Raw genomic sequence first — 26344 nt, 5'->3', positions numbered from 1 at the left:
TTATAGTAAAATAATGGCAATAATACATTGAGACATTGAAAATCATTTGAAATGAGATCTGAATGTATCTAATGACAATATGAATAACAGTAGGGTAGAATGTTGAATGTAGAGGATAATGCACCAAGAAACACAAAATTTTTCTTTTCACAGGTTATCAGCCAAGTGGTGTCGTCTTATAGTCACAACATTTCAATGGATTGCGTATCCATCATCTTCAGGCGAAGTGTCAGGATGCTGTCTGTCATGCACCTTTGTAGCTGCAGTAGTACAGCCTTCGTAGTCCAACATTTTGCCTGAAGATGATGGATATGCAATCCATTGAAATGTTGCAACTAGAAGGCGATGCCACTCAGCTGATAACTCGTGAAGATTTCATAGCTGAAATATGCTGAGAAAGCCTGCAATCGCATAAAACATTTTTTGTTTGATACTTCAGTCAGTTCACTGAGTTTAGAATCACATGAAGAAATATTGATCACCATATGCAGTTTCCACCATTTTCTACAGTTTTTTTTGTAGTTGTTAGACATAAGATTGCGTTTTCACAGCATTTGTAAATATTTCACATTTACACTTTTAAGTGTTGTATAATATATTAAAGCAGTTTGGAATATATTGTTAATTCTTCAGAAACATAATTTTATGGTGAATAAAATGCTATATAGAGGGTGTTTATAATTAAAATGTCATTATTTCAGGTAGTGTAGACAGAAAACTTTTACTACATGCATAGCAAACATTATAGGGATGATGTTCAAACTGTGTGCTGCAGGATTTGCATTGTTAGTAGTGTTAGTGTCATGACTTTGCACTAGGTGCTGATGCCAGCACAGTGATGTAGGACTTAAACACAAGCATCAGTGTTGCAGACAGTCAACACGGGTCTAGACAAGGTGAGCAGGGCTTTACACATGAAGCTGTTTTGTCAAAACAACAGTAATAGTACTACTGCTCTTCATGAGTATCAACGCATATGGAGAGGTTCTCTCTCTGCATCAGGGTTGAAGAACATGATATGGAAGTTTGTATTAACTGGTGACTTGGGAATTGCTCCTAGGAGATATCAATGGTCAATTGCACCACAAACTGTTGAAGAAGTTACTGTTGCCGTGATTGGAGTGCTGGACGCAATGTGCCATCTTCATGCTGTGCAGGAGCTGTGTCATTACAGCTAAACAGTCCATAGTTGACTGTTCAAAAAGTGCTGCAAACAATTGTGAAATGTTATGTATAGTGCAGTTCCAGGCTGAAATGGATGAAGATGGTGAATACATTGAGCAGTGTTTGAACCCGGAATGCCGAGATGGTATGCCATTAACAAATGTTACCCTCTAATTTGGATATTAAAATATGTTTCTTTCAATTATTTATTTGTTATTTCTCTTAAAGGTGTCCTTACAAGTGTTTCCACAAAGTATCATTGTCCTACAATCACTGGTTTTTCATGGGTGCTATCTTAAATTGCAAAAGTTTAATTACAAACACCTTGTATTTTTAGAACTATTTATATAATATGTGGACAATTAAACCATACTTCATCAGTTATCCACCAACTTGTACATTAAAACAAAATAAAATAAACTGCAGTCCTCTAATTTTTGAATAATTTCACCTGCCTTGAAAATGTAAATTTCTAATAGTTTCCAATAGCTTCTATTTCAAAATGTGTTTACCTTGTAACTACTACTACTGTTGTTACTGCTGCTGTTGCTACTAATAACAACGTTGCTTAGCAGAATAATTTTATTGGGTTGACTTAAAATGTTATTAAAGTTCTAACAGGCAAGCTCGGAACAGGGAAAGTTAGCACTAGGCTGGTGTGCCAAAACCTACATCAACATGACAAACTGCTGATGCAACAGACCCAGGAACAGGGTAACTGAAATTCAAGCAATGCTGTGCCAGTTAACAAGGTGCTGTTAGGCAACACTATTTAATTTCACTAACCAAGCGCCACTGCAAAGTCAAATGTAGACAGAAAGAATTGAGCTCAGTGACCCAGAATCACTGAAATTACCACAGTAAGGCATGGAGTGTTGCTGGGTCTGATAAACAGGGAAAAATATGTTTATACAACCAGAGACACTATGTCATAGATGCAGAGGCTTTCAGAGCTCAAGAACACATTATGTCATGCTGCAAATCTGTCTGCATCAATAGAACCAGGGAGAATGACAGTTTGTTGCATTTCAGTGGAACCACAACATGCTGATCATTGATGGGCCAGCCTAATACCTGCTTGCTAACTTCAACACTGAGAGGAATGCAACCTGATGCATATTGCAGACGTCGTCTGCCACTGCTGCCTATTGGTACACTGCAGATGAGAGGACTAGTGAGCAGTCAGCCCCTCTCCACTACTGGATCATAATGGATGATCTGTGAGCTGCCATCTTCGCACATTCCAGGCAAGGCACAACTGTGCTGCCCCCTGGTCAGTTCATGAGCATCTGTTGCACTCTTGGAAAATCCCTGGTAGGTGACAGGGTTCTAATCTTCATGTTAACTGGCATCCCAGACCACAGTTGATAGCCATCACCTGAGCACATGATGCGCTTTCTTTGAGAGCACTGAAATGGTAGTCACACTAGGTCAAAACAGTATGTCTTGGTGGGCTGTGCCTCCTTCACCCCCCTCCCCCCTACCATTGCCAGCACAGCATACAACCATGCCACTGACCCGCGGCAGTGATATCATGACTCGCTGATGAGACGTCAGCATTCTTTCGCCACACATGCACCTGTGCGCAGCTGCCGCATGCACCTCTGCAGACAGTTATAACTGCGCAAACTCTGCTTGACCAGAAAATGTTATTACAGATAACACTTTATCATTGTGCACTGGAACACTCACCCTGACTCTTCGCTGAACCTCCTAATCACAACTTTACCCCAGTCCTGGGTCGCTACAACTGGTAGGTTGTAGAGTGTACACCCTCCCTTTCCTCTTTCGATCATTCAGCAGTTACATTAATAACGCCTTTTTCTGACAAGTCAGCAGAGAACATAATGGCATTCATTGAAAATGTTAGGGCTACCACCACTATGAGTGGTTGGTCAGACATGATTACTCTCCACGTGACTATTTTACACTGAAGCACCAAAGAAACTGGTATACGCATGTGTATTCAAATACAGAGATATGTAAACAGGCAGAATACGGCACTGCGGTTGGCAACGTCTATATAAGACAAAAACATTCTGGCACAGTTGTTAGTTCAGTTACTGCTGCTACAATGGGAGGTTATCAAGATTTAAGTGAGTTTGAATGCGGTGTTAGTCAGCGCATGAGCAATGGGACACAGCATCTCAGAGGTAGCAATGAAGTGGGGATTTTCCTGTATGACCATTTCATGAGTGTACCGTAAATATCAGGAAAACAGAAAAACATCAAATCTCCAACATCACTGTGGCCTACAAAATTGGGACCAATGACAAATGAAGAGAATCATTCAACATGACAGAAGTGCAACCCTTCCACTAATTGCTGCAGTTTTTAGTGCTGGCGCATTAACAAGTGTCAGCATGCAAACTGTTCAACAAAACATCATCAATATGGGCTTTTGGAGCAGAAGGCCCAGTCGTATACCCTTGATGACTGCACAACACAAAGCTATATGCCTTGTCTGGGCCTGCCAACACCGGCATTGGACTGTTGATGACTGGAAACATGTTGCATCTGAATACGTCTCATTTCAAATTGTATTAAGTGTATGGATGTGTACAGGTACAGAGACAACCTCATGAATCCACGAACCCTGCATTTTAGCAGGAGACAGTTCAAGTTGGTAGAGGCTCTGTAATTGTGTGGGGCGTGTGCAGTTGGAGTGATATGGCACCCCTGACATGTTGAGATATGACCCTGATAGGTGACACATCTGTCAGCATCCTGTCTGATCACCTGCATTCATTCATGTCCATTGCACATTCCGATGGACTTCGACAATTCCAGCAGGACAATGTGACACCCCACAAGTCCATAACTGGTACAGATTGGCTCCAAGAACACTCTTCTAAGTTTAAACACTACCGCTGTCCCCCAAACTCTCCAGACATGAACATTATTGAGCATATCTGGAATGCCTTGCAACATGCTGTTTAGAAGAGATCTCCACCTCGCAGGGGTCCTATACATTATTAGGCAGGTGTACCTATTTCTTTTGTTCTTCAGTGTACAATTAACAGGCAAAGCAAAGACACTTGTATTGTCCAAAAAGTTCTCAGTAAAACAGAGACATTCCAGAAGTTAGCTGATGGATTATGACAACAACAGAACAGTACTATTTCCAGGAAAAATTGAGGACCTTGGCAAAAGAAATATAAGATGTTGGTAGAAACCTTTCTGGACAGGATCCAGAGGATCAATGCACAGAAATACTAGCTGACACAAAATGTGGATGTAGATAGAGTCTGGCTGTGGGAAGCTGGAAGTAGAGCTTTGGATGTTTTTCTGCATGGTAGTTCCACAAAAATGTCACACAGAGTAAGAATGGAAAATTCTGGGGATTTAGCTGAGAGTCTTGGGGTCATAGTGCAACTAGAAGCAGTTGATGTTGGGCCACTGTGTTTTTCTGTGGAGGTGTAATGTTATAGGTGCAGATGTGAAGGTCACATACAGAAGTAGTGTCAGTAACTTGAACGTTTATAAGTGTGGCCAAACTGGACACTTGAGCACAGGATTGTGGGAAGAATAGAAAGGGAAAGCAATTGCAACAGAAGCAGTCATTAAACACAAACAGGTGTGCTTTGACCATTGGAAAGCATTCTCAATAGGACATAAAATTGCACAAATAGATGCACAGATGGAATGTTGCTTGTCATGTTGTGTAAAAGGCAAAGAACATCATCAGTCTGGTCCTCATACACAGGAGGAGATGGATCGTCCACATTATAAATTGTGTGGAATGGGTGATAACTGTGATCACAGTACTCATGACTCCAGAGGGTACCACCACACCAGAATTGATAATCTGTGCACAAAACACTCATAGTGCAGCAGCTGTATGGGTTGGCAGTACAAACCACACTGAGGTCCAACAGGGGCTGCAGCTGCCCACCCATGGGCATCACATGTGTGGATAGCAACTGGTTGATGCCCCATTAAATACCAGAGCATTGCGCTATGGTGGACTGTTCCCTTCAGTGTGCTGAGTGGTGTACAGTCTCCAGTTACTGCCAAGTCTACAAGCTGCAGTGTTCTTTCATCATCTCTGAGATTTAGGCTCCTTAGGCATTGTAGGTCAGCTCTGGACACTGTGAAGGCATCACTCAGAGGCACAGTGACAGAACTTTAATATCTTAGAGGACTTGCAATAATTTCAAATCTCTAACTGTGCTTGACATTTCACAAGAAGAAGCAACATTTAAGTTGAGTATTTCTTCATATTTAATAAATATCATTTTATTACTAATTGCTGGGAGTTTTTCTGATTGAAGATAACCTACACCATCCTTCTGGATTCCCAACAATTACAGTTTAGAGTAATTGAGTGTGATGTTCCTCAGTTACACTAGCGAAATTGGGGACTTCTGGGAGTATATGGAAATGTTACCATATGTAGGTGAAGGGTACTCAGTAGTTCTTGGGCTAGATTTTCTTGACAGACATCATGCCAAAATTGATCTTTTGCAGTATACAGTAGAACTCAGTGGGAATTTTTTTTCATTGTGGGATACAACTGCAAGTGAGACAATGTTGCAAGGTGCACCCTTCAGGATGGAGTTGCCAACTAAACTGCAATTGCATGCACTAAAGATTGGCTCTCATGATAAAATACCAGCAGGTATGGGGAAGTTAGTATGAGTTTCTGTTGATACCAATTTGCCATGAGCGGCATTATATGTGGCAGAGCCACTAAAGGGAAATGAAGAGTTAGATAGAATGCACTGCTTTGTGCATAGAAGTGTAGCATGCATAAGTAATATTAATGGTGAGTTTGTGATTCCTGTAAGCTTGGGTAGCATCAGTATGGACATGGTTAGTCTACTGAAGGGCCTAATAATTTTCACATTAAAGATAACAGATAAGGAAGATATTGATGGGTCAGATGATCACCAGAGCCACAAGCAAAATGTCGATGCAGCAGCATTTCGAGAAAAGGTGGGTCACTTGCAAGGCAGCAATTAGCAGGCAATGGAAGTTTAGTTACTATTGTTCGAGGATTTATTTAACACAAAGGGACCTGTATCAACAATGCCAGTTGCCAAGCACTGTATACCTACACATAACAATGCACCAGTTTATAGGAAGCTGCACCACATAGTGAGTCATATTTAACCCATAATGGATAAGTTTATAAATCAGCAGTTAGCAGAAGGTATTACAAAGTACAGTGGTAGCCCATGTGGTGCAGATGTTGTCATCATGCCAAAAAAATTAACAGATGGTAGCAGGAAGTATTGCAGTTACCACTAACTAAATGCAAAGAATATGACAGATGTATATTCAGTTCCCAATAGTATGGAAACATTGGACAACCTAGGGCAGTGCCAGTATTTTACAATAATGGGTGAGACATGTAAACCCTCTCTTCTTTGGTACTGGTTTGCTGGAAACCCATATATTTTCTGAAAGCCTATGTCACAAGCAGAAAAACTGTGAAATCTTAGGGCCAGAGGGAAAAGCATTTAGGAGCTATAGGACCCACAAAGTATCAGTTAAGTGTGTATAGATGGACATATTCCTATCATGATGTCTCTATTTCTTGTATGTTCCCATATGTTGCTGTCAAGTACTAACAGTACTTCTTACATTGCAGATGGATCATTGTGGCTGCCTTGGTCTCCCAATTCAGAACAAGGAATCGGTCTTCAAACATCCAGGTATTGGAGATGATAAAACACATAACTACTCTCCTGTAAAATGATATGGAGATAGTGGAGGAGATCTGCATGTTAGGATTTGCTGGAGGCAATGGAGAAGGATGGGATGAGCAAATGGACTTCGGAGATGATGGTGTCAATAAGGAACAGCAACGCTCGTCACAACAGTCGCCTCCCTCTACTTTGAGTTCATTGGCATCTGAGTATGTGTCTTCACCCAAAAGACAAAAACATGGTGGTCCAACAGATACTCAGACAAAATGTCAGTTGCATACATCAGTAATGAATCAGTTCAAGAAAATTAAGAAAATGAACATTCTGTACAATTTGGAGAAAAAAATGAATACTCCATCTTCTTCTTCTTCTTCTTCTTTCACTTGTGCCTCTGTTCCACAATTTTTGCAGGGTTGGCGTGTTTACGATCGGATTTGGCATGGTTAATTGAAGGGGTGGATGGATGCCCTTCCTGTCACCACCTGACACCCCTCAGGATGGAATCAGTGTGCCCCAGCTGTTTGCGTCTAATGTAAATCATGAAATAGTGCAAACGTTTTTCAAATGTCTGCGAGTCGTGCAACTGAGGTGGGACATGGGGACCAGCCTGGTATTCACCTATTGGGATGTGGAGAACCACCTAAAAACTACATCCAGGCTGGTGTGTCTACCTGAGTCCAGGAAGCAATGCATTAGCTCTCTCGGGTAACCTGGTGGGTCAAAAAAATGAATACTCCATCCTTCCAAAAAATCAGTCAGGCTGTCCTGCAGAAATTAAAAGAGAAGGAAACAGAAGGAGCAATTATTCATGACCAGATGTTGCAAATGTGGATAGTGGTGGATCTGCAAAATACAACTGATTTTAAAGCTTTTGATTTCTGGGTATATTGCTTCAAGAAGCAGAATAACATTGTTGACAGAGCAATAACCCACACAGTCAGCAGGGTTGGCAGGATAAGGAGGAAAATTTGTCACAGGCATGCAATGATTTTGTTGTGAAGATTCGCAACATCATCGTTACAGAAAACTTCCCACTGACACATGTCTTCAATGTTGATCAGAGCAGATTTGCCAAAGAGTTACACAGTCATCAAATCCTGACAACCAGAGGAACAACAGTTGTTCACACTGTTGTTGGATCAGTCTCTGCAACACAGCACAGTTTAATGATTATGCCTGTGGTCTCAATGGAAGGCAAAATATTGCAGCCAATGTATGTGCTGGTATCTGAGCCATCTGGAAAATTCTGACTGTCAAAGCCAGTAGATCCTCGATATATAAGATCATATGCTGGAAAAACAGTGAGCACATCAAAAGCAGACCTCAAACTGTTCTTTCATGACTTATTCTGGCCAGGTACACCTGATAACAGGAAGAAAATTCTGCTTTTAGTGGCTTGATAGTGTTCTAAAAAAGATCACATGTAGTTTGCTTCTGAAGTAACTGATGGTAAAGTCCTGCAAAAAAGACTGGTACCACAAGGATGTAAAGGAAGGATCTGGCCTCTGGATATTCATTTTTCAGACACCACAAATCTTTTGTTCCTTACCTAATGGACATAATCATTATCGAGGCACAGTAGCACATTTGGCATCATGACAGTTTTCTGGCCTTGCAGTCCTTTTGCCTGTATCAGTTCAGCACTCCTTGTTCCAAGAACATTATTAAGTATGCTTTTTGTAATGGCAGATACTTGAATGAGGAATCTGGCATGTTGACTGCACCACTGGATTACTGCTTCAATTCACAGACAAATGGGGAGTGTGCAAAGTGTGAGACTACTGCTTTTCTAAAATGTGCTCATTATGAACTGTGCTTCTGCTTGTCTCACTGTTTATTTGCTGAATTGCACCTTGATTGTGTCTTGTAATAGTCACATTTTCAGCATCCCAGTGTATATTGTTTCTTTTCAGTGAGTTGTTTCTTCCTTTATGTTGAGATCTCTAACTTCTTACCATATTATTAGTTGATATAAATACATGAAACATGCATTTTAGTGACTTTTGATGTCATGTTTCCAACACTTTAAAGATACTTTGTGGGTCCAATAGGTCCTAAATGCTTGTCCCTCTGCCCCTAAGATTCCACAGTTTTTCTACTAATGACATAAGCTTTCAGAAAATGTATGGGTTTCCAGCAAACTGGTATCAAATAAGAGACGGTTGACTTGTGAGAAGCAGGCAGCACCAGCTGGAGGTAGTTCGAGAGGATAGAGCAAAGACTGATTTCACAGAACAGTGGAGACATTAACAGTATAAACGGATGCCATTAGGGCTGAAAAGTGCACCTGCCATATTCCAAAGGTTGTTAGATGGTGTTCTACAATGCGTGAAAGCCAAAAACTTGCACATTATATTTCGAAAATATCATCATATTTTTGAAGGATATGCCTGAGTATGTGAAACGCATGGAAGACATATTTGGCAGGCTACAATCTACACATGATTAACATAGACAAGAGCCATTTTGTGCAAACACAGGTAAATTATGTTGGACATGTAATTAGCAGGAAAGGTCTTCAAACTGATCTTGAACTAACAGAGACAATCTCGAACTTCAATGTGCCACAAACAAGAAAACGACTACTATCAGTCCTGGATTTATACTACTGTTATTGCAAATGTGTAAAAAATTTTACACAGACTACAGAACCCCTGGATCAATTGTTGAGGAAATGCATGAAATTCCAGTGGTCAGCAGAATTTCAAGCAGTGTTTGAGGCACTGAAACAGCATTTGTGTCTGACCTTTTACTGGTCTTTCCTGATTTTCAGAAGGAATTTATCCTCTCCTGTGACATCAGCAATGGGGCATTTGGTTGTACTTTGAACCAGAAGATCAGTGGTCAGGAGCAGTAGCATGAGGGTCAAGGCAAATGAACAAAGCTGAGTGTAATTACTTCACTAAGGAAAAAGCGATGTTGACAGTGATATGTGGGATAGCATATTTTTATTACTATTCGTATGGATGTAAGTTTAAGAGACCATGCTTCATAAAAATGACTGTTGAAGCTTAAAGAAATGTTGAGTAGGTTAAAAAGATAGGCACTCAAACTCAGCGAGTCTGATTATGAAGTGTACCACACACCACGTAAGTAACACACAAATTCGAATGTGCTAAGTAGGAAAGTTGCAGTGCTAAATGTGCTAGACAAAAGTTTAACAAAGTGGCAGAAAGCACAAGCGGCTGACAAAGACTGTCAGGAATTTGGGTCACAACCACAGTTTGTGATGCATGTGAGCTTGCTCTACATATTGACAAAATGCAGACTGTGTGTAGTAGTTCTGGCACTGTTCAAGAACAACATGCTGCATCAAACATGTGACCATTAGTTGTCAGGTCATGCAGGATGCTGAACAAAAGACAGATGTGTAGTGGAAAGATTCTGGTGGCAAATAAGAAAACGTGATGTTGAGCAATACATAAAAGACCATTTGCCTTGTGCACAAAGAGTTGAGCCCTGTCATTAGAAAATCCCTTTGCAAAGACTACCACAGGCATTTAAATTCTTTCAAGTGGTTTTACTTGATATTTTAGGACCTTTTAATAGCACATCCACTGGAAATAAATCTATACTGATAATCACAGATCATTTTTCAAGATTCTGAGCTATGGTGGCTGTTCCTGACCAGCAGACTAGCACAGTTTCCTAGGCTTTAGTTAACAACAGTATACTTAAATTTGGTGTAGCTGACATCTAAATTATGGATCAGGGCACAAATTTTGTGACACACTTGATGAAACAGTTACGCCACATACATAATGGAATTACAGACATTAGCTGCAAGTATTGATTTAGATCAAAGGGAAATATTGAAAATCTGTGCTGGATCAGGGTTCAAACCTGGGTCTCTTACTTACTAGGCAAATGCTCTGACCATTGAGCCATTTGGTCACAGTGATCATCACAACTGAACAGACTACCCTAGCATGCTCCTGTCAGACCCAAATTTTTGACTTATCCACAGAATATGAATGTAGTGCCCCTTGTCCATTATCTCGATTACTCACAGCATTTCACGAATTCCCCTAAGAGTTTGAGCCTAGTGTCCATCTGCACTGAAGAGATCACTGACAATCCTTGCCTTAATTGTATATGTGGTGTCTGTTCTTTTGGACTTGTCTGAAAGAACAGAAGCCAGTGATCCAGCAGCCATTATGAATTAAGACACAAAGGAATTTTAGACAATGGCTGTGAGTGGGCACTGATTTGAATCAGTGGGAAAAGTTGAAAATTTGTGCCAGACTGGGATTCAAACCCATGTGTCCTGCTTACTAGGCAGATGCTCTGACCACTGAGCCATCCAGACAAAGTGGTCATCACACTGCACAAACTACTGTAGCACACTTCCCATCAGACCCAAATTCTCAACTTATCCATACACTAAGCAGAGACAAAATTTGGGATGAATTTTTTTGAAACAAGGGAGGAATGTTACACAGCACAATAATTTTTTGGGGGATGCATAAAATGCGAGCTTGAAACAGAATAAGTTAGTGCTGTGGTGCGCCAATCATTATGTCAACACAGCATATTGTTGATGCAACAGACCTCAAAACAGGATAGATAGAAATGCAAGCACCACTGTGCCACTTAACAAGACATTGTGAGGTAACACTATGCAACTTCACTGAGCAAGTGCTGCTACAAAGTCAAACACAGACAGAATGCCCAAGCTCAGTGACCCATAATCATTACTGAAATCATCACAGCAAGGCAAGGAGAGATAGTGGGTTGATAAATGGGGACAAATGCACTCATATAACCATAGCCAGTAGGTCATAGACACAATCTTAACCCATTAAACAAAGGGGCTTTTGGAGCTCCAGAACATATTATGTCAAGCTGCCATTCTGTCTGTGTTCCTAGAAACAGAGAGAATGACAGTCTGTAGAATTTCATTGAAACTGTAACAAGCTGATCAATGACGGCCAGCCTGCTACTTGCTTGCTGACTTCAATACTGAGAGCTGCCCAATCTGATGCATACCACAGCCTTAGTCTGCCACTGTGGAGGCAGATATACATACAGTTGTCATACAATTGCACAGCATTACTATTACATATGTTTACAAACCACCAAAAACAACATGGCCCGATTTTGTCCTACACACAGCAGAACATCCTGCAATTTACATAGGAGACTTCAATAGTTACCACAAACTTTGGAAGTACTCTCAAAATGATGAAAATGGGAGCATGCTTGCAGAATGGGTCGAAGAGAATAATCTTCATCTAGTGTTTGATGCCAAAGATCAAGGCACTTTCAGGTCAGCTGCTTGGGACAAGGATTCAAATCCTGACTTATGCTTTGTTAGGTGCAACAAAACTGGCTTTCCCATCAGCACCACAAGGAAAGTGATAGATGCCTTTCCTCACAGCCAACACAGACCTGTAATAATAAAAATTGGCTGCACGGTTCCTGTCATATGATCAACTCCGCATGCTCGATGGAATTTCCAGAAAGCTGACTGGATGAAGTTTCCAACGGAACTGGATAAGACCATTCGATGGATACCTCCATCACATGATAACTATCAACTCTTCATTGGTGCAGTAACAGCAACAGCTAAAAAGTGTATGCCAAGAGGATACCGAAAAGAATATGTTCCAGGATGGAATGATGAAAGTGAAACACTGTACCAACAGTTCCAGCAAAGTGGTGACCCAGAGATAGCTACGGAACTATTGTCCAGCTTGGACATGTCTCAGAGGCAGAAATGGGCAGAAACAGTCGAAAATATGGACTTTACCCACTCGAGCAGGAAAGCATGGAGTCTTCTGAGAAAACTGAGAGGAAGTGCACCAGCATACAGAAAAAAAATTCCAAAGTAACACCAGACCAAATTGCTTCCCACATCATTACTACCTCAAGAGTACCTCCTGACAAGAAACATACAAGACATTTCAGACGACAGCTTCGTGACCTGAAAAAGAAGGCATCTCCCTCATCTGAGTATATCCATCCCTTCACAGTTTCAGACATTGACTCTGGACTGAAGGACCTCAAACCTGTTAAGGTGCCTGGATTTGATGGTATCCATCCAGAATTCCTGATCCATATTGGAGGAAAAGCTAAGAAATGGGTGGCAGAATTCTTCACTGACATCCTGCTGACTAGATTTTAAAAAGGTGAAGATAATATCTGTTCTGAAACCTGGCAAACCCAGCAACAAGGTAGAAAGCTATCGCCCCATTTCCCTACTCAGCTGCTGCTACAAGCTTTTTGAAAGGCAATATGTAACAGAATAAGCAGTGCTTTCCTAGAGAACATTCCAGTTGATCAGGCAGGCTTCAGACCAGGGCGTAGCTGCTGCGACCAAGTATTGTCTCTCACATCCTTCACAGAGTCAGGATACCAAATGAAGCAGAAAACATCTGTGGCATTTGTTGAGTTAACTGCTGCCTTCGACACTGTGTGGCGGGAAGGCCTTATCTACAAATTTCACCTCATCATACCCAGCAGAATAATGGCTCAACTGATTAACAGCATGCTAAGTGATTGGAAGTTCCAAGTAATCACTGGAAGCAACATAAGTACGGAGAGGAAGCTGAACAACGGATTTCCTCAAGAATCAGTTCTCTCACCCTTACTGTTCAACCTATATCTATCTCATCTACCTGACACTTCATCCAGAAAATACTGCTATGCCGATGACCTGGCTCTAGTTGTAAAACACCAGGAAATGAAGACAACAGAAGAGATTCTAGCCAATGGCCTGTCTGCATTAGATAATTATTTCAAAATCTGGAGACTCCTACCCAGTGTGAGTAAAACAGAAGTGTGTTGCTTCCATCTAAATAACCGGTTGGTGAATGTAAAACTGGAAGTAAGTTTCAGAGGCAGAGTTCTTTGTCATAATTGGAACCCAAAATATCTTGGTGTCATCCTGGATCATACACTATGCTTCAAACAACACCTTCTTAACTTAGCTCAAAAGTTGAGGACTCGAAACAACATCCTCCATAAGCTATGCAGAACTACCTGGGGATCTTCAACAACCACCCTGCGATCTTCAGTTCTGGGCTTGGTGTACTCAAGTGCTGAGTATTGTGCACCTGTTTGGATGAACAGTCATCATACAAGGCTTGTTGATACCCAGCTGAATATGACAATGCGCATAATACCTGGCGCAATCAAATCTACTCCAGTTTACTGGCTTCCACTGTTAACCAGTATAATGCCTCCTGACCTACGTAGATGTACTGCCCTTATGAGAGAATTCCACAAGATCTCCAGGAATTCTAACCTACCCGTGCATAGCGACCTGCCAGTTTTAAATCATAAGAGACTGAATCATGTCACCCAACTCTGCGCGATGCTGCTGACTGGTTGCTAAGGATTTCAAACCTCTTGAAGAATGGAAAGGTCGGTGCGAAGCAGTGACAGATGTGCACCTGCATAACATCTTCTCAGGTGCTAAACTTCCAAGTGGATTCGACCTACCACGCAAGACCTGGACTACTCTCAACAGAATCCATACTGGCCATGGCCGATGCAGGGATGCTCTCTTTAAGTGGAAGAAGCTGCCTGATCCAGCCTGTGACTGCGGGGCTCCATACCAGATTGTTCACCACATTGTCAGTGAATGCAGGATTTGAGCCTATCACGGCGCCAAAGAGGACTTCCTGCTAGCAACTCCAGATGCAGTGCGCTGGATTGAAGGACTGGATATTCAGTTGTAAAGACAAACTTAAGTTTCTTGTGTGTCAATATGTACATATGTATATGTAATTTAATTTCATGATATGTCTGTATTAGTCATACGCTAAATAAATAACAAAATTCTGCCACTGCTGCCTACTGGGAAATGATGTATGAGAATACTGGTAAGCAGCCAGCCCTCCTCCACTACTGAGTCATCATGGACAAACTGCAAGCTGCCACCTTTGCCATCTTCACACCAACCAGGCAAAGTGCATCCACACTGCCACCTGACCAACTCATGAGCATCTTCTGTCGACTTGTTCAATTCCTGGTGTGTGTCCTGGGTCTAGTCTTCATGACAATCAGCATCCAGATCACAGTCGACAGTCTGGCACTGACCTGCGGTGGTGCCATCATGACCTGCTGTTGAGGCTTCAGCATTCCTTCATGGCACATGCATCTGCACCTCAATGCTGCCTGCAGCTCCAAATACAACTACACCTTTGTAAAGTCTGTTCAACCACTAAATGTTATTACAGATAATGCTGTTTCACTGATGACTCCAGGCCTGTACTGGACCACTCTCCTTCACTCTTTGCTTGTCCTCCTGATCACAATGTGACCCCAGCCTTGGGTCATTATAGTAATAATAATAGTGGTAGTAGTGATAATTGTAACATTCTAGCAGATTACTTTAAGAAACTACTTAATTGTGATTTCCCTTAAAGCCCAATAGATGCCAATGAATCCATTCTCCAGTGGCCAGAGTCCAGACAACTTGACAAAGATGAAATCAAGTGCCACATCACCCATCTTAAAAATATCAAATCACCTGGAGAAGACTCCGCTATTGCAGGATTGTGGAAATATAGCCCAGAGGAATCAGTTGAAATATTGCAACACCAATTTTTAAAAAAATTGGATTGAGAAAAACCTATCCAAAAACTGAAAACCAGCCCTAATCCATCCACTGCAATGAAAAACATCAACATGTACAGAGGAATATCTCTACTACCAGTAACCAATAAAATTCTCTCATTTTCCATCCCTGAGTGTTTAGAGGCCCTAGTCAGGCATCAAATAATAGAATAGCAAGTGGGTTTCAGTAAAGGTCATTCAACAGTCAAACATATCCACAAACTCAAAAGCATCATAAGATGACGTTTTTTAAGATTTAAACAGTATGTGACTGTCTTTGCAGACTTCGAGAAAGCCTACAATTCAATAGCCCGTTAAGTCCTGTTACACACCCTTAATGAATCTGAGTTTGTCTTTAAATTTCTGGCATTAGTTAGAGCCACACTGATGGATACAAACTTGACAATCGAGTTCGTAGGATTCCTCTCAGATACCTCTGAGGTCAAGACAACAGTCAGATAAGGCGAGGGGGTGTCTCCAATGCTTTTCAAGTGTTCTTGAGAAAAATTATTAGAATCTGATGAACGAGATTGATGGAAACTGACTATAGAACAAAGTGAATGGGAACTAAATCCTTGGGAATCAGGGCAGACTGTCTAGCTTTTACCAATGATATAAGAAATATTTCAACTGACATAGAAACTATTAGGATCTAAATCAGACTGTTAAGGAAACCGCCCAACAAACAGGCCTGCAGATATCATTTGAAAAAACAGAAATAATGATTAACATCAAAGATCCCCCACCCCCCCCCAAAAAAAAAAAAAAAAAAAAAAAAAAAAAAAAAAAAAAAAACCAGACAAAATATGGCAACATCAGCAGAGTACAAAAATTTAAATACCTAGCTAAGATCAGTACGAAAAACAGACTCGACAAGAAAGCACTGAAGGAATGAATATGTAAAGACTCGATAAGGAATGAATATGTAAACTTGAAATATCCTACTAAACATCACAGATGATCTACCACAAAAATACCTTTAGCAAAACACTAAAATACACCATGAAATGATTTTGAGACCAGTAGTTATGTTTGTAGCTGAAATCCTATATCTAAATGCAAACACAGGCCTGTTCGAAGAACCCAAGCAAAAATGGTGCAGAATCATTAGGGTAGTCATGGGACCCAATTACAAGAATAGCATCCACCAAGAAAGTTTCAACAAGGAAGTTGATGGCAAAATAGAGAAGACTGTTGACACATTCCACAAAAAATGATTATGATTTTACAGTCATCTCAAACAAATGGACAGGAACAAGCTGACAAAGAAGATCTCCCACTTGTTTTGTTCAAACCACAAAGCCATAGTTCCACTGTTTAGAAATACAAACAAGGCCTCCATCTTCAACACATCAAACCTGCATATACATGTGACAGGGACCTCTTTCCCAAGAAGATCGTGACATACAAGCTACACTAAGATGAACCACCAAAAAGAAGACACAGTGCCCACCGGATGCTTGCCCACTCACAAAGAATGAAGGAAATATGGGCTCGAAAGAAAGCAAAGTTCACTGCCAAATGTAAAAGATTTAATGTGGCCCTTGATGGCCCCAGCAAGTAATAATAATAATAACAATAATAAGTAATAGTAGTAAGACTAACAATAATGATAGTGGCAGCTAAAAAATTTATTTATTGATGTAAAAAATGGTATATTCTGACCTAGTGAGTAATGTGGCACAGACCTTGAGATAGACTACACCAGCTAAATACTATGAGAAATAAGGAAGGTCTGGTGAGAAAGAAGAGTACTTATTTGTGATAGTGTAAGGGATATGCATAGCACAAAGGCAAAAAATTTTATTTTAGGGGGTATGTCACTATCTCTCTCTCAAAAATGGACATGCTATTCAGCTCTCTGGTATAATATCAGTCAGGGAGATCATTGCAGAGTTTGGATCCTGCTACTGAAAAGGACTTAGAGTTGATGGCTGAGTGACTGTTGGGACTGAAAGGATAAAGTTATGATGGGAATGAGTGGTTCTGCTGAGTTGTTCAGACAAGGGTTTTAAGGTTGAGGAGAGATACAAAGGTAATATGGCAGAGGACATGGACTGTGTGGAAGTATCTGCCCTTGTCTGCACATAGCTAAGATTGCTGCAAAGATGATGAAATATGATCTAAAAGTTGAATGTCAGAAATATGTTGTATGCAAGCATTAATCACCAGTTACAAGTGCCATATGCTTTCCTGAGAAAGATTTTGGAGGATAATGTCGCTATAATCAACAATATGAAATACACATGTGTCTTCAGGTCAAAAGGGAAGCGCATTTTAGGTAGTTAGTTTTGTAAAATTAATTTGTACATATGGTTGCATTCTGAACATTTCTAAGCATTTTTTTAGAAAAGAAAAAAAGATATACAGATGTTGTGAGTTAGTAAGTCCTACCCACCACCTTCTACATGTTACAGTAATAGAAATTCTTCTATGGAACAGAAGGAGTTGTCCACTTTTCCAATTTGTTTTCAAATTTTAGATTACTGTCCGTCAGATATTTTATATCACTGGGTAAGCAACCAAAAATTTTAGTTGCAGCATTGTGCACCCACTTTTTGGGCTAAAGACAACCTTAAAATGGAGTAATGAATGTCATTTTTCTTCCTGGTATTGTAATTATGTACTTCATTGTTCTATTTGAACTGCAGTGGATTATTTACAACAAACTTTATGACGGAATAAGTATACTGTGAACCAGTAATCAGAATTCCCAGCACCTTAAACAGATGTCTACAAGATGATCATTGGTGAGCACCACACATTATTCTAATAGAAAATTTTTGAGCAATAAACACTTTCTTTCTTAAAGGTTAGTTACACCAGAACATTATTCTATGTGACATTATTGAATGAAAATAAGCAAAATGTGTCTACTTACTAATCTGTTGCTCCCCAAGATTTGCTATGATTTTAAGAGCAAATGTGGCTGACCTAAGTTGTCTTAAGAGTTCCAAAATGCACTTTTACCAGTTTAAATTCTCAGCAATATGGACACCTATGAAATTTTGAAGTTTCCACCCTGTTTATTATTTCCTCACTATGTGTTACATTTATCACAAGTGTAGTACCCCTAGATGTGCGGAAATGCAAATGTAGTGTCATTTTAAAATCATGGGTCAGACCATTTGCAGAAAACCGGTCAATGATAGTTATAAGAACTTTGTTTACCATTTCTTCTGTTTCTGTATGTATGCTCAGATTGTTGACAATATTAGTGTCACCTGCAAAAAAAGTACTCCTTTTTGATGTATTTTTGTAGGGAATGAACAGATTCTGAAGCCTTCTGGTCCACTGCAGCCACGTGCATATCAGAGTTGAGGTTTTCATTGACTGTTACTCCTAGACCTTTTGCTGAGGGTTAGGTCTATATTTGTACTATTTAAGATTAAAAATGGTAGGGATTCCAGATAGTTCAGACAACTGAGTCTAAAATGACAAACCGGGACTGATTGAGTTTTGGATGCACTGAGCTTCAATCCTGCGTTCTGTGCCAATTTTGATAACACACAGAAGTCAGCACTGACATTCTTGTTCAAATAACATACAACAATGCAGCCAGGTGACGTCTTTGGGCAGTTGCTGAAGACATCATCTGGCAGCATTCCTGAAAGTTATTTGAGCATTTCACAGACTGTGAGAAACTGATGTTTCACATTGTCACTCTTGATAGCTGTATTCAAGTTGATTGGCTTTGCATTTTGGTATAAATGGAGATCACTGTCACATACTTAATAAGCCAAATCATTACGACCACAGTCCACTGTAAGACTAAATGCCACCTAGTCAAATTGCAGGCATGTGGCAGAGTAAGGGAAGTAAATAAGTAGAGCAGAGACCTACGGGGAATCATGCTAGTAATGATATGGGTCACAGATTGGAAAATACACTGACATAAGTAACTTTGACATATGGCAGACTGGTGTGGTCCAGTGCCTGGGAACAAGCATCTTGGAGATGGTGAAGCTAGGCAGCTAGTCATGTGCAGCTGTAGTGAGCACCTATGGAAAGTGGCTGAAGGGTGGTGAAACCACAAATATATGATGAGGTGTTGGAATCCACCCTTCAATGCAGAATGTGTCACTTATGCACTCTGTAGAGCAAGATAGACTGCAATTGTTGGACATCTGATGAGAGAATAGAGTACTGGTGCAGTCACAAGTGTTTCAGAGCACACTGTTCAGTGCACATTATCAAACATGGGTTTCCACAGCAGATGACCCTTCCATGTTGTCTTTTTGACTCAGTGATATCATCAATCATGATTGCAGTGGGCACAAGATCATCAAGACTGCACCATGGATCAATGAAAATGTGTTGCCTTGTCAGATTAATCATGTTTTTTGTTCCCCAGATTGATGGTTGAGTACAGAAACTCCGTCATTCAGGTGAACTGCTACCTGGAACATTCAGTTGCCATGAACACGGGCCACTGGGGGCAATAATGTGCTATGAGGGACATTTGCCAGGGCTTCCATGAGATCTGTGGTAATTATAAAAGGCACCATGTCAACAGTGGACTACATGAACTTTATAGTGGATCACCTGCTTCCCTTCATGCTTGATGCCTTTCCTGACAGTGATGACATCTTCCAGCAGGACAAGTGTCTATGTCACATTGCCAAAATCATGCTAGTGATTTGACGACTGTGGTAGTGAATTCATGTTGATGTCTTCGCCACCAAATTCACCTTATCTGAGCCCGATGGTACACTTATGGGACACTTATCACTCACCAGCTCCAAGCCCACAAACCACCAGCTCATAATTTATGGGTCTTGTGTGATCCCTACACAGACATCTGTGTGCCACATACTTCCAGAAACCTACTGTGCCATGTCTATTGCAACTGTCAAGAATCTTCTTCCACCAATTTGACTATAAGTTTCATAGAGCTTGGCATCCTACATCTCACTCTATGACTTCTATTGATATCATTTAGAGTCATCTGCATGCCTAGCTTGTCTCAAGCAAGATTTATCATTAATTTGTCTACGTTCTCTCTCACACACAAATAGTCTGAGATTATTCCTATTCTGCTAGTTTTCAAGCACATGATTTTTTTTATTGGCTTCTATTTGAGCATTCACATCCTATACACAGTTTCTTTTAAAAATTTGTTCTCGGCACAGATATAATGCTCCATATAAAAATGTAATCCACTATTGATGATATAACATGACTTTGAAATAAAAATGGACAACTTATAAGGCCATAAAACAATTTGATGACGTTTTATATAAAAATTGAAGAGGTCATAGGAAGACAGTGCTCACTTTCAATTCGATAAGGATAGTCTGATCACATTTTATGTTTTTTTAATGTAGTACTTGCTGATAACATGTAGCCCCAGATGTAAGGGAGGAGTGGGAACAGTGAATGAGCGAGAGGAGTTTATCTCTGAAATTTTGGTTTCATTATTGGTACCTACTGTGGATGTGTTAACAATTATCGTCTATGGCTTGGCTTTCTGTGTTTCAGCCTCAATGTTGTTCTTGTATTCCATTGTCAGTATTGTTAGTGCTCAGAAATAAGAAAAGTAAATTTTTACAGTATTTAAGTTGCTGGTTTCTGGGTAGACCATCAAATATTTACAAAGCTTTTGACTTACCACTCAAAAGTTCTGTCTTTCTAGAACACAGAAATGTTGGTGTAGGCTGTTGTTATCAGGAAACATTTTGTAAAAAAAAAGTCTGCAATTGGGAACAGCGAGACATGAATAATGAGGATACAGTGAGACATGTCTCACTGTTCCTAACACTTGTTCTTTATTCCTGACAATATTTGCTCACTTTGTGAATTCAGTACTTTTAGTCCGAAAAAACTACTTTTAGGCCTTACAATGCCCAGGAGAAAGATGAGTAATAAGAAAATAGGAAGATTTTCAGAAACTGCAATGAAGGAAGCCATCACAATGGTGATCGAAAATAAAAAGAGCATCAGGAGTGCATCTAAACAGATTGGCTTACACTTGCAAACTGTCAGTAGCTATGTTAAGAAATCATCATCATCATCATCAGTTATCTGCTATATTAGCAGGTCCTTTGCCTCTCCATTTTCTGCGATCCATTGCTTCCTTCTTAAGGCTGCTGTATGTTGTACCGTCCATCATGTCATCCAGTATCTGGAATCTCTTCCTTCCTCGCTTCCTTTTCCCTTCTACATAACCTTCTAAAACTGTTTTTATCAGTCCGTCATTTTTTCTTAATATATGCCCAATCCAATTTCTTTTTCTTCTCTTTATTACATCTAGTAACTGCCTTTTCTCTCCCACTCTTCTCAGTACCTCTTCATTTTTTACTCTGTCCATCCAACTTATTCCTTCCATCTTCCGCCATGTCCAGATCTCAAAAGCCTCCAGCCTTTCTCTATCTTTTTTCCTCATAGTCCATGTTTCAGCGCCATATAGAAGAACACTCCATACAAGACATTTTATGAGTCTCTTTCTGAGTTCTCTGTCCATACCGCTGCAGAAGATTCTCCTTTTCTTATAAAACGCCTCTTTTGCCATTGCTATCCTTGTTTTAATTTCTGTGGTGCACTTCCAGTCGGTGTCTATCCTGCTTCCAAGATACTTAAAATTTTGCACCTGTTCTAGTTTTTCTCCATTCAGCACAATTTTTAGTTCCTTATTTCCTCCTATTGCCAATACTTTTGTTTTATTTGTGTTAATTTTCATTCCATATTTTTTTCCGTTAGTTGCAATGGTGTCCACCAAATCCTGTAATTCTTTTTCCCCTGTGGCTAGAAGGACCATGTCATCAGCAAATCTCAAGCACCCTACTCTTCTTCCTCCAATTTCTACTCCTTTGTCATCTAATGAGCATTGGTCAATCATATTTTCCAAGTACAGGTTGAAAAGAGTAGGTGATAAACAGCATCCTTGTCTTACTCCTTTCCCTAGTCTGATCCAGTTTGTACTTTCTCCTCTCACTTTAACTGAAACTTTTTGATTAAGGTACAATGAGTTTATAAGTCTTCTGGTTTTCCAGTCCACTCTCTTTTCCCTCATAATAGTCGCCAGCTTGTCCCAAACCACATTGTCAAATGCCTTTTCTAAATAGATGAAGCACATATATAGGTCTCTTCCTTTTTCAATAAACCTTTCTCCTAAGATTCGTAGGAGCCCTATTGCATCTCTGGTGCCCGTATTCCGTCTAAAGCCAAACTGCTCCTCGCCGAGATTCTCCTCTATTACTTTTTCAAGTCTTTTATTAATTATTCTTAACATCACTTTGGCTGCATGTGAAATGAGGCTGATTGTCCTGTGCTCGCTGCATTTCTTGGTTCCTTGTTTTTTCGGCAATGGAATCATTACTGTTGTCAAAAAGTCCTCAGGCCATTCACCACTGTCATATATTTTATTACATAACCTCAATATTTCTCTTATTCCATTGTGGTTCAAGCATTTTAGTATTTCTCCCGGTATTGTATCTGTACCTACTGCTTTGCCATTTTTCATTGCAGCAATAGCAGACTTTACTTCTTCCATTATGATGGTCGGTCCTTTCTCTTCATCACTTACACTGTTGTGTTATTCAAGTTCCAGAGTTTCTGGTTTGCTATTTGTGTCATATAGCTCTTTTATATATTCTTCCCATCTCTGGAGGACATCGTCACGATCTTTATACAGTACCTCTTCATCTTTACTCAAAATTTCCATAGTAGCACTTCCTGATCTGTTTTGTTCCCATGTCATAGTCTTTACTCTGTTGTATAGTAAGTCGTATCTTCCTTTCCTGTCCAGTTCTTCAATTTCATCACATTCCTCTTCTAGCCATTTTTTCCTAGCCTGCTCTGTTTCTCTTCACAGTTCGTTATTTAACCTTCGGTATATCTTTCTTGCATCTTCAGTGTTCTTGTTTTTCAATTTTCTTCTCTCCTCCATCTTGGAAATCATTTCTTGTGTGACCCATGGATTTTTTGACCTTTTCCCTTTTACATATCCTATATTTTGCTGTCCTGCTTTAATGATTCCTTCTTTCAGCATATCCCAGTACTCGTTGGCATTATCAGGTGCTTCTTTGTCTCGTAATGTGTTTAGAAAGTCCCGAGACAGCATTTCTGTAATTTGTTCTTTGTTGGACCTTATCTTCTCTAGATCCCATTTCTTCACCATTGTCGCCTTTTTCAGTTTTTTCATTCTTATTTCTATTTCTGCCATAAGTAAGTTGTGGTCACTATTAATATCTGCACCTGGTAATGTGTGCACCTTCTTGATTCCATTCCTGTATCTTTCTTCTACCAGTATAAAATCGATTTGGTTTCTATATTTATCCCCTGGTGATTTCCAAGTGTAGAGCCTCCTCTTATGGTTCTTGAACCATGTGTTTGCCACTATCAGCTGCCTTTCCCTGCAGAAGTCAATTAACCATTCACCTCTGTCATTTCTCTTTCCAAGACCATGACTGCCTACTATGTTTCCCTCTTTCCCTTCTCCCACAATGGCGTTCCAGTCTCCCATTACTATTTTGCAGCATTTTTTATTTTCGTCCATTATTCTCTCTATTACATTGTACGTTTCCTCTACAATTTGGTCATCATGTTCTGAAGTTGGCATATACACCTGGACAATCAGTAAATCCTTTTGTGCTCCTTTCAGCCTTACACCAATAACCCGGTCATTTGCATACTCTACATATTCCACACATTTAGCCAATTCCTTTGTCATAATCATTCCTACTCCATTAATTCCTTTTACTTCTCCTCCTGAGTAGTAGAATACATATTCATCTGACTGCAACTCTTCATGTCCATTCCATCTTACTTCAGCAAATCCTACGAGGTCCATATGATTCTTTTCCATCTCTCTTTTAAGGTTTTCTAGTTTTCCTGCTTGTAGCAGAGTTCTGACATTCCAGGTACCAATTCTCATTTTGATTTTTTGCCTCCTTTCAAGTTGTCCCCCCCGGAGATCCGAATGGGGGACTATTTTACCTCCGGACACTGATTTAACATGAGAGGAAGCCATTTTTTGTGCATAAAATGGAGACTGCATTATGCAGGGAAGATAATCTGCGGTGGTATTCCGTTGCCTTCCGCAGTTCTGGAGGCCGCCCCTAACATGGGATACAGACGCCTTTTGCAGCTGCCCGCTCCGGGTCAGACGCTGCATGAGAAGTATAGGTTGGAAAATGAAAGACCCCTAGCCCTCGAAACCTAATAGCGTCAGGGTCGGAAAAGAACAAGAGCTGGCCAAGGGTGGCCAGATAGGAAAGATAAGAGTGAGGAGCCTGGCATAAGTAAGTGGAAGCAATGCCAGGACTCAGCTCGGGGCCCCGTGGTCGCCAGCCACGTATCACTAGGTGTGACTCCCTGAGGTGATGTTAAGAAATAATTGTATGGATAATGCTTCAAAAATGTGTCCCATTTGGTGAATTGCATTTCCCCATCAGAATTAGAGTTTAATTTGTGTGATATTCAAGTGTATGCTATAAAATGTTTTATTGATTTATTATGAAAGACTGTCATAACCTAGCTTATGAATTAGATGTTAAAAGTAACATTGTTGTACCCAAAACATGGACTGAAAATTAGGAAGTGTCCACTGACTGGATGCAACTTTTTTGACAGATATTTCCCCAACTGTCTCTTCAAACAGTAGAAGAATTCAGTTAGCCTAGAACTATAGGTTTTAATAAATTAAGTGTGTCAAACTTCTTTGATAAGACAAAAAAGTTATCAAATATCTTCCATATTTTTTCTGCTGGATCACACATTTTCAATATAGATGCAACTGGAACAATAGTGGACAAGTCATAGCACATTTTGGTCTTAATGGGTTTGAAAAAGGTTAACAAAACTATCAGTCCATAACATGGAACATTGGTCACAGCGTGTATCATAAATGCTCTTGGGAACAGCCTACCCCCACCCCCACTCCCAACGATATGTGTGAATTACGAAAAGCATGTGACATTAGGTGACCTGCTGGCACAGTAGGTCTTGCCACTAAAGGAGGATGGATGTACTCAGAATGTTTTTGAAGTCCATTCAGCACTTCATCAAGTTTTCAGCCAACTCAAAGTCAAATCCAGATTTGTTACTTGTGGACAATCATGAGAGCCAACCCTCAAAAGAAGCCATAGATCTGTGCAAGGACAACATGAAATCGATTATGATGATGCTACATCACTGAACCAATAAATTTACAGCCTCTTGAAGTCAGCATCATGAAAGCATTTTGCATATTTTATGATGCTGCTTTAGATACATGATTGATATAGCATCCGGGCAAACCATTTTCAAGTTACAATGCTGATCATTTTGTGGAAACAGCATGTCCCTAAGGGATGACTCCAGTTAATAACACTGCTGGATTTAAGAAGACAGACATTTTTCCATTTGATTGCCATGTATTCAGTAAGGATGATTTTCTATCATTTTTTGTTACTGACAGGCCTCGTCATGGAAGTCTGGAAACAGACATTGCACCTCACAAAGGCCCTGTGCCTGAAACTGATATGTCATACTCACCACATTTTGATAGTGAAATACTGTCTGCAGCAACTAGTTCTTCAAAACCACAAGAACGATTTATACCTATGACTTACCTCTCTCCAGAAGATATACAGGCTTCCTCAAAGGCTAAACCAAGAAAAAATTACACTCATCAATGACCTATGCAAAGAACAATGATTGCAACAGACATGTCAGGAAGGAATGAATTACAAATGAGACAAAAACCAAAAGGCATTAAGAGACCTAAATCAAAATGAGAATTATTTCTGGATGATGATAGTGATTTGGTGAAACAGAATTAATTTTGCAAGATTCTTCTGATGCTGAGAATTATGATTTGCCACAGGCGTTTCAAGAGTCAAAACTTGTTGACTCTTAAGACTCAGATCACTCACTCAAGTCAGGCGATTCTGTTTTAATAGAATTTTATGCAAAAAAGAAAATTTATTTTGTAAGAAAACTCTTTACTATTATAGAAGAGTCATCTGAGTGTAAATTGA

General features: G+C 40.0%; 1 protein-coding gene and 1 non-coding gene across 2 annotated transcripts in view; both read right to left on the bottom strand.

Annotated features, from left to right (window-relative positions):
• The window catches only part of LOC126470820 (rho GTPase-activating protein 100F), a 334288-nt gene that overhangs the window by 152141 nt on the left and 155803 nt on the right, over nucleotides 1-26344 (bottom strand). The window lies entirely within an intron of this gene.
• On the bottom strand, nucleotides 11055-11127 carry Trnat-agu (transfer RNA threonine (anticodon AGU)). The gene has a single exon. It is a non-coding gene; the product is annotated as a tRNA-Thr (tRNA).

Source organism: Schistocerca serialis, chromosome 3, assembly GCF_023864345.2.
Source record: "Schistocerca serialis cubense isolate TAMUIC-IGC-003099 chromosome 3, iqSchSeri2.2, whole genome shotgun sequence".
Taxonomy (NCBI): domain Eukaryota; kingdom Metazoa; phylum Arthropoda; class Insecta; order Orthoptera; family Acrididae; genus Schistocerca; species Schistocerca serialis.
The sequence above is the reverse complement of the archived record's forward strand: the minus strand, read 5'-3'. Positions and strand labels throughout refer to the sequence as shown.